We start from the raw sequence: 10,813 nt of genomic DNA, 5'->3' as shown, positions 1-10,813 counted from the left end.
GCTTCTTAGTCCTGTGCTTTCAAGTGCTGCGGAACTATGAGGCTCTTGCAAACAGACTGTGAGGTAAATAAATTATGAAGAGTAGCACAGCATACACAGAACAGTACTCTAGTTCGGGCAACACCAGGACAACACACTCTTCCAGGTGAAATAGCTATAGTCTTTATTACTTCCTGTCAGCATGACACCAGCTCCTGCTAATTTTTCACAATCGGCTCAGGGCCAACTTGTGGTTAAGATATAAAACACCAAATTTTGTTGAAGGGTGAGATACAGTTCTCTGGAAATAGCGATTGTAATGATTCATAACTAAGAATTTGTGACTGTGAACCACATCTTTTTATTTTCTGCAGCAGGTTTGCTGCTGTTCTGTCTGATGATACTTAATTCAATTTCACTATGAATTTGAGTCAATTTTAGTCAAGTAAGCTAGGATAGAAAGCAACCCCCCAAAAGGCTTAAAGGGATAGTTCACCCAAAAATGAAAATTCTCTCATCATACTCCCCCTCATGCCAATCCCAGATGCATATTACTATCCTTCATCAGATGAACACAAACAAAGATTTTCAGAAATCGAATCCATATAAAGCAAGTGTACCGGACCACGGTGGTCTTAATGGTTCAAGAACCACGTGAACCAAGTGAACAGTTGATGAAAACACTAATATTCAAAAAATAAATAAATACAACATAAACCATCACTTTGGGCCAATGGTCATAAGTGGGTTCATGAGCTCACGCTTGATGTAAAATCAGAATGTTGTGAAGCGTGATGTGTGCACATTGTGAAGCTTGTGCGATAAGTGATGTGGGGTTTCAAGCGTGAACTTGAATCAGACAGCTGACCTGAAACGATAGTTTATAGTTAAAAAAAAGAGTTTAAAACATTAGTATTTTTGTTACACAAAAAACAAAATGCTTATTTTTGTCGGCACAATTATGGTTACAACCTCTTAAAATCTATAAATAAGTTTAATGACAGAAGAAAAAAAGAAACAGTCTAAGGTGTAAAAACAGAAACAAAATAAACCACTGTAATCTATTAACTATGAAAGGACGTGTCTGTATTTATAGTCCGCTCTTCATTAGTCCAGGTCTGTAATCCTGAATCATTGAACAATGTCAAGATAAGTTCTTCTTTTCCCTGGAGTTGAAATGCTGGTTGCGTTGCCGCCTCTCTCTCCTCCCAGTGCATGCAGATGCCAGATGCAATGAATAGAAGCTCACAATGACAAACAAGCAAACAGACAGAAGAGGCAGTGAATTATCACAGTGTGCCGCCCCACTAATTAAAATTTTCGCTTGTAACTTATGTCAGCATTGAGGGAGGGGGGGCTGATGATCTTCCCTTTCCTTTTCATCCCAGTCATGCATGCATGGCGGGTAAATCACAAGGACGGGCTAAACGGGCAGCTCTTACGAACCCAAATTGAATACCCCTGCTTGCCCTGCAGCCTCGTGTGCGAGCACACTAGGGAATGAAATATTGGGAGCGTTCCACTCCCCATTGAGAAGCCCTGATTGATCAACACCAAAGGAGGATTTGTCAAAACAACAAGGGCTGAGCCCAGTGGGACATCAATATGTTTCATTTAGTCACCCGCTTAGACACAGGGCTTAGCTAGCAGGGACTGTCACAGGAAATCAGGGGACGCTGCTAAGTGGGTGCTAAGCTAGGGAGTATACATTAGCAAACAGAGCAGCGCTTTGAATGTAGATACACACTAGCAGTGGGCTGAGGTGTGGAAGTGGGTGGGAGATAAAGAGAGAGAGAGAGAGAGAGAGAGAGTGAGAGAGAGAGAGAGGAGTAATGGGGGGAATTGACCTCTGCTCCAGCGGCTAAATCAGCAGGCTCAGCCGGGAAGGCTTTTAGCTACTTGCAGGACAGATGCACTGCCCTAAGCCATAATCTCTGTCCCGCTTCAAATGACAAATGGCACGATGCAGTGCAGGAATATTGCATTATATAGTAAGTACCTCCCAGTCAGTAAGTTATAGGGCTGCACCTCGGCTACATACACTGCTGCAAATGTCCGCCTGCGGCCTACAGCACTCTGCCACTCTGCCAGCATAGACTTTGTTTTACAACACTCAATTAGATATGGGTCATAACCCCTGACTTCATTTAAGGTACTTAGTGACTTGTTGTCTGTTTTATCCTCATACATCCTGTCTTTGGAATGGATGAGGTGTTTAGTGGCATAATTTACACTGACAAAAATTAGCATGAAAATATGAGGCTAGTGTTGTGGATACTTTAGCTTTAGCTTGCCGTGCTAGTCATTAGCTGAAGTAAGGTAAACTACGATTAACACTGCTGTTAAAAACTACACTGCAAGCTGTCAACAAGTTAACTAATTGATCAAACGTAACAGTAAAGACATAACTTCAGCCTTGGTAAACATAAGAAACATCTTTTAAAAACATCTTACCGACCCCAGGCTTTTAAATGGTGGTGTACATATTTATGTATGTACAGTATGTGGACATTTTGCCATTCAAAGACATTGGAACCTTGCAAGCTTTTACCTGATGCATCAGATTTGCCATATGAACAAATGCAGAGAGCAGCAATGAGGGGAAAGGAGAAACGGACAGAAATAATACAATAGTATACTGTAGACAGCTTTGTGTTAAATGTGAGTACTAGAGATGTGATGGCCAGACTACATGTTGAAGATAGATATTCATTAAGGATTTTTTATTTGACTTTTTTTCATTATTGATGTAAGCTGATTACCATCTGCTGACCAATATTTGAAAATTTGAATAAATACTGAAAGATGAATTCCAGGCCAAACCATTTTGACTTATTCCCAGACATTTATATTCATATTATAGGAGTTTGTACAATTTAATTATATAATTAAAATGAATACTAAAAAGTAGCTCATATCAAAATCAAAGCAGACATAGCTTTTACTTCTGTAATGGGTTAATGAGATTAAAATTCACCAACATAAATAAATAAATAAATAAACACAAACAATTGTCATCATAAAAAGAATCACAAAAAGCATTGCATTTGCTGTGTAGCTTTGTCATTCCATGCAGAAAATGAAAAGCAGCAAATCTATTTAGCTTTGTTCACAGCTGCACTGACAGATATTTTACACAATTTGTCCACTCGCCTTACGTAAACGTGATATCAATACTAAAATTGAAAAGCTGTAGCTACATTTATTTTCTGAGACAGGTTGTTAGCTCAACATACATAATGCTAACATTTGTTTAGCTTAAAAGCAAATCCCTTTGACTGAGCACACAGCGCCTCACAGCTTGACAGGCAAGTTTAATGACTGTGATGATTAATCGAAGCCCTAAGGACAGTTTTTTTTCAAGCAGTGGCCCATGAGTCTAACCCGTAGATTCTCAACATCACACTTTTATATATATATTGTATATACACACACACACACATGCACACACATAAATAAGTGTCGATCATAGACATAAATAGTTCCTTGCTTTTACCTTGACTAATTGAAATGGAGACATTGCATCATGCATCAACAAAAAATCCCTCAGTTTAACAAGAAATAAAGTTTAGAATTTGTCTGGAGGACAAATGATAGTTTCTTGCCCAAATTGTCTCTATAGAAGATTAGCTGATTTCTTCATTACAAGAAAATGCATGGCATACTTAGAAGTGTTTCCATACAACTTGTCTAAACTCAACTGGGTTTCATACTCCTTTCGAGATGTTATTAGAAAGTGGGGCTCTAAAAAGCTCCTTGCAAGGGTAACATTTATCCAGTCTTTCACCTCAGTCCAAAGATTACCAAAATGTTTAGATGTTCATTAATCCTGAATTATCTGCTAATGGATCACTGACAATAACATAACAGCCCCACTAGCAAGGCCCTTCAGCTTAGTGCCAAACAAATGGCCACACAATGACATCCTTCCCTGCTAGTGTGCAACGCTAGTAGAAAATCAGCGTTCATTCAAATATCCTTTTTTTATTACACAGCTGGAACAGTCTTTATATTTACATTGGCAAAGACATCTACGACTCACAATTCCGTGACACCAGCTTTTTGTGTGGACAAAGAATATACAAAAGGAGGAAAAAAGAGTGAAAGAAATCTCGGGCTGGTTGGCTACTGATAAATGGAGGCCATCTGATGCTTGAGAGATATAAAAGAGCCTGGTGAAGTACCCGCACCTGTCAAACCTTATTGAGGGAGTATAATTTAGTGCAAAGGTACATTGTAAAATGACTTTATATATTACTCAGAGCCAGCGATCAGAATCATTCATCAGTCCGCGTTATTGAAGGTATAGACAAAGGGTTCTGTAGCCCTTCCTCAAGACATATGATGCTCTCTTCTGCCCTTGCGGGTTGGCAGAGATGGCCATATTCAAGACAGATGCCTGTTCCTTAGACGCCTAAGTGCTCCTAAGGACAAAAAGAAAAAATACACACACAATCCAACTGGTGGGAGAGTAAGTGGGAGGGGGTGACAGGGAACAGGATTGTGGACTTATCTTTGAAATTAAATCAAATTGCAGTTCCAAGGACAAATGAAGACACAGTAATAAGTGGAAGATTTCATGTACTCAAAGGAACAGGGACAAACATGAAGGGTTTACGGACACACCTTATGACCTTTTCTCATTTTGCTTTCTTTTGTTGAGCAAGTCAGGCAAAATAAAGGAAAATGTTTACCATATTCTGTACATATATGAATAATGTTATACACAATAAAGGCTTATAAGCATGCAACTAACCGGTATATAACAATCTTCAGCATAAATATTTCAATTTTTATCAAATACATAAATACAATGAACATACATTTAACACAAACCTGTGTCTTGCTTGTTGTGATTATAGTATGCAGTTCTGCGGATGCACTGAAGAATTAATACTGTCGGGACTTTCGTTCTAATAAATAAAAAGGTCTGTTAGAATTCTTTTGTCTAGAATTCAGTTGTCTGTCTGAGCTGGGAAGATGCGGGCAAAAAGCCAATCTCTCCAATTTGAATCTACTTGAGAAATGTAAGTCATTTTTTCTCCTCTGTGTCTAGCTAATAGCAGTATTACATCCTTTCAGAGACAGGGAAAAGTGATACAGTGAAAACTGTAATTAAAATGTCTAATTGGCATATTTCATAGAATGAAGTAAATTACCAGAGCCTCAGCAAATAATTGAAAAACAAAGCAATTACCTTCAACGGGCCCCATTCACTAAGATAATTGCAGGGGAATGACTCCTGCATATGAAAACAGGATCATTCTGCTTGCCTCCCTATGAAGTACTGCAGTGCTCACATCTACCTTTCCACTCATAAGAGTAATTTCCACGGCTTGATTCTTCATAATTGTCACAAACACTTTATTTAAAGGGCACTTTACAGTGGCCTTACAACTATGTGTCTGAAGTGTATATGGCACACTTATGACTCGCTCTGGTGTGGCAAGATTTTTTTTTGCTGTTTATGTGCTATAGCATGGAAAGAATAAAAACGAAAATAAAAACTGGTTTCATGCAAAACCAAACCCTAACATTTTATCAAAGTAATTAGTTTATCCCCAATTCTGTTATTATTTACCCGCTTCAATTATCAGTAAAATAATCAAATAAATGTTGTTCCGTTTCTCATAAAAAGCCATCACATGACTGCTGACTACTTGGAATAGACTGTAAGGCATGAGTCTTATGGAATAATTTTTTTTATTTCTTTTTTTTCTCTTTTCTTTTTTTTTTTTTTTAGCTCTGCTCAGCTCTCAATATTTGGTTTTCAATGGAAGAAAAATGTCATTTGAATTTAGAAACAACACAAAGTTAAAAGTGGGGTAAGTGATTTCTGGTAGCCATTGTTGACATCTGAAATCACCAAAACAAACATGCCCCTACCGCGAAAGGGTCTCGCCCCTATTTTGATAGCTCCGCCCCACACATACATACACAACCCAGGCAACAATTAGTTCTGTGAAACAAAGCAAAATCAATGTTATACCATGTCTACACCGGATGCGAGTAGCGAGGCGCGTCAAAATACTTTAGAATTCATTATAATCAGTGATGCTGTCTACACCAAAGATATATCTATGGTCTACATTGGATGCGGCGCAGCACGACACAAAATCCCAGACAGAAAATTGCTGCTATATTCTATTAATGTCGCATTGACACAAATTTCAAATGATTTTCAACGGTTGCTTTGTCGTGTCCAGTGTACTAGACAGACTTCAGCTATTGCGGCGCGCAGACACGGTGTTACTCAACTATCGAAAGAAACAAAGCAACCTCGGTGTCCGATCGCAGGCCTTCCACTCCTTGAGATCTCTCCAGCACTGGAAAGCTACTGCTTGCCTTAAGCCATCTTTTGTTCCACAGATGTTTACCTCTTTTGTTTTTTTATCCGTTATCGCTATTTTCTGTCACTCGGCTTGGCTTATGTCTGTCCTGTGCTCTGAATGTTCTCTCCTCCACATTATGAGTAGACACGCCCCTTACTGCTGATTGGCTACAAGTTTGTTTTGCTACTCAGCCCAAATCAATTTTCTAAAACATTTTTAAAAAATCACTTACCCCACCTTTAAATAAATGATAATTTGAAAATGTATTTTTAAGTGAATTATTCCTTTATCTTAAAAAGCAAAAGTTGTAAATATAAATCTATTTTTAAATAAATTAATATTTTATTCAGCAACGATTCACACAAACGCACAGACAAAAATATAAAAAATGACAATAAATACTTATTAGAATTATTAGTATTCAAAGAAATGCTGTTCCTTTGAACTGACTTTGTTTATAAAAGAATCCTGAAAAAAAATGTATCATGGTTTCCATAAAAATTTTAAACTGATTTCAACATTGATAATAATTAAAAAAAACGTTTCTTGAGCACCAAATCATCATATTAAAATTATTTCTGAAGGATCACATGGCACTGAAGACTGGAGTAAATTCAGCTTTGCCATAACAGGAATTAATAAAAAATGTATTACATTGAAAAAGTTATTTTAAATTGAACTAATATTTCACAATGCTACTGTTGTTACCATATTTTCGATCAAATAAAAGCAGCTTTGGTGAGCACAAAATACTTCTTCCAAAAACATTTACAAATCTTACCGACCCTAAACTTTTGAACTATAGTTGTACTTGCACAGAACAAGTTTTTGAAGGTTCACTGCTCTTCTAAAAGTGTATGGATGTTTTGCACCACTTTGTGCTTTTCAATACCTTTGCTTGATCTTTGGCTTCTAGTGTTTTTTTAAATAAGGGTAGGTAACCGCTCCTGAAGAGGATGTGGAAGAATTCTCACAGATCTAATCTCTCATGCTGCTGACATCCCCAGCATGGTCAGATCCTTCTTTAAGACGTTCTTTGTACCAGCACTGTACAATGACAAAGGTTACAGCAAAACCTCATGGAGGATTCACATGGATGTAATTGGGCATTTCAGGGCCAACTTCACACTTGGATTGCTGGTCGTTGAGGTTTCCCTCACTGGTTACAATGGCAGAATGGGATACATTTACGTTTCTGGGATAGTCTATACTCCAATCCACTTAGGAAGAGTGGAGACAAGGCTGGAATGCCAGCTATGTCTTTTTTGTTGTTTGCTATGGGCCTGCTGTCGCCAAGGAGAAAGCCCAAATCTAACTATTGGGTTACAGTTTTGTCTGATGTGTTTAGCACGAAACATGACACTCATTACAGAAATGTTCTCTTTATGGGTTATGAAAACCAAAGCTCATTCACACTGTGAAATTGACCTCCTTTAGCCGTGTGGATTTAAAATGAAATCAAAAATGAAAATTCTGTCATAATTTACTCTCCCTTTTATTGTTCCAAACCTGTATAAGATTTCTCTTCTGTTGAGTTCTGTTTGTAGCTGGCAGCCAACGTTCTTTAAAATATCTTCTTTTGTGTTCTTCAGAGGAAAGTCAATCATGTATACAAGAAAAGAAGACAACATAGCCACTGCCTGGGGCAGGTAGGATGAAAAGGGGGTGTCAGTTTCACCAAGGTTACATGGAGCATGAAAGAGGCTTGTAGTTTGCTGGGAGGAACGCTGGTAGGGATTAGCCCTTTCTAATTCTTCTCCAGTTTTCTTATACACTGAAGACTGGAAGGCCGGGCTGACTTTTCCTGACATGTGACAAGAGATGGCCTGTCATGTTAATGTACAGCTCCAGGCTGTCATGTAGCGAAACGTTTTCGTTTCTCAGCTTGTAGTTCCTTCTTGAAGCCCGCCACACTACAGGCCTTCAGATCACCTGCAGGTATGCACTCTGTGGTAGGTAAGGAAATGAGAGGGGGAAATGCCCTGGAACATTTTTTTTTCACTTGTCATCACTTTAAGGACCCCTTAAAGGTGGCATTTTTCACTTAAAAAAAGAAAAGTACTTTTACTTTTTATATTTTGCACAGCAGGGACTGCATTGTTGCAACTTGAAAGCTGAACATAAGACTTTTTGACATAAGACAATTGAAAATAAGACTTGAAATTTCCAGACATAAGAAGTTAAATGTAACAGAGCATCTTTACCAGTTCATCTAATTCTGGTTTCTTTTAGTTATTTTCGATTATATATCACCATTCGGCTTTGTTCTTCTAGATCAGTGGTTCTGACCCAGAGAACCTCACCTCTGCAAACTTCTAAAAGAAGCCTCAAGATGACATAAAATTATTCAAATAAAGACAAAACAAGGACTAAAATAAGCTAAAACAACAACAACATGAAGATAATTCATATTTTAAATTTTCTTTGTAAACTATGAAACTTTTTCCATGTCACTACCGAAACTATTAACAACACCTCTACATTTATGATAAGGAAATATTTCTCTATTATGTTCTTTTATGTTCTTCACTCTCTCTCATAGCTACAGGCTGAGTAGATAGGCCCCATCATTTTGAGGTAAATTTGTTTAAAAGTGTTCCTGTGGCTCAAGTGGTAGAGCATTGCGTGCAAGGTTGTGGGTTCTATTCCCAGTGAACACATGTTAGATAAAAAATGCACTATAAGTTGCTTTGGATAAAAGCGTGTGCTAAATCCAGTAATTTAATTTTAAAATTCAGAAAAATCTGTGTGTAACTAAGGAACTTCACTACCGAGCACCTTTTTTCTGCAATTAATCACACTTTTTGGGAATTATTGCCCATCATAATTTTTGTGTGTGTGTGTGTGTGTACAAATGTTCAGAACTGTGCTAGCTAACCATGTGCTGATTAGCATCTTTGAATTAGGTGGAGTTTCAGTAGTGACAAAAACTAACACATACATTATCCTCATATTTAGGGGAAACAAACAACATTTTAGTACAGTTATGCATTTATTTATTTATTTAAGTATGTAATTTAAGTATGTTTTAGTGGTGTTTTAGTATGTAAGTTAAAATTCTGTAATGGGATGTGGTCGCTACCAAAGCAATACTGTCAGTACCGAAAATGGGCAGTCACTACCGAAACATGGGATGTTATTGCATGTCAAAAATAAAGTATATTGAATGATCAACTAAGACGTTATGATAGTTTTGGATTCAATGAAAAATGTAACTGTTATAAATTTACCTCTGGAAAAAAAAATAGTAAAACCGCAAAAATATATATTTACAAAGTATATTAGTAGGTCAATATAACCCTTCTAATTAAACTATTATTACTGTACTTGGTGACAAATTTGGGAGGAGGATGAATATTCCAAAACTTTCTGAAAATACAATATGAGAATTAACAGCAGAATTACTAGAAATGTGCACCTTGGATATTGTACTATTTTTTTAATACATAGAAATCCTTTGGAAAAATATATTTATAAGATGTTCTGTATAAAGGCCTATATATATATATATATATATATATATATATATATATATATATATATATATATATATATATATATATATATATATATATATATATATATTGTCACGCCCCCGGGCTGATCTGTCTGTTTTTCCCCATAGTGTGTGTTGTTTACACTTACCATGTGCTTCTGTGTCACCGTGGTGCCCGTCTCCGCCCTCTTGTTTCATTATTATCTTGTTATTGGTCACCATCACCTGCTCTGCATTATGATAATCACTCCTTCTCTATTTAGTCTCCTCATGTGTGCTGTCTGTTGTCAGATCGTCGAGTTGTTTTCGTCCTTGTCTCAACTTCATCCACATCCCTTGTTTAGCCTACACAGAGATCGTGCCCGTTTTGTTTTCATCCTCTAGTTTGTTTGTTTTTTCCCTCTTCCTCCTGCTTTCAGGCAGCGCTACTCTCCAGCCTTCCGTGTTAGAGCTCACCGATCGCTGTCACTCCTCTTCTTCGCCGCGCCACAGCGCGCCACCAGTTCCCCGCCTCAACAGCGCCCCCGCCTCCCTGTCAGTTTGTCCGGGCATTGCATCAGAGGATTTCCTAGTGGAATTCGTCCAGGAGGCTCTTTTGGATCTGCTCCAGACTGCCCTGTTCCTGGATAGTTTTTTGTTAATTCTCATTTTTATTTTTTTCTCTGTCCTTTGGAATTAAGCCATCTAATAAACTGACCTTTTGAGCACCTGCAACTGAGTCCCAGTCTCGCCCCTTGACAGAACGATCTGACCACCATGGACTCAGCAGGTGCAGATCCCCTCAGATCAGCCGTCACCCAGCAGGGCATTCTCCTGGGCCAACATGCCTCCCAGCTAACGTCCACATCGCGGGAGGTTGAGTTCCTTAATGCCAAGTTGTCGGAGCTGACTGCCCAGCTCCAGGAACTTCAGAGACAGACGCCTGCAAGATCGGAGGACCCCACTGGCCTTTCCTCTACCCGTCATGATCCTGAGCCTCATGCCAACAACCCACCTCCCTATGATG

The sequence above is a fragment of the Carassius auratus genome, chromosome 5, assembly GCF_003368295.1.
Source record: "Carassius auratus strain Wakin chromosome 5, ASM336829v1, whole genome shotgun sequence".
NCBI lineage: Eukaryota > Metazoa > Chordata > Actinopteri > Cypriniformes > Cyprinidae > Carassius > Carassius auratus.
This window is presented reverse-complemented; position numbering follows the sequence as displayed.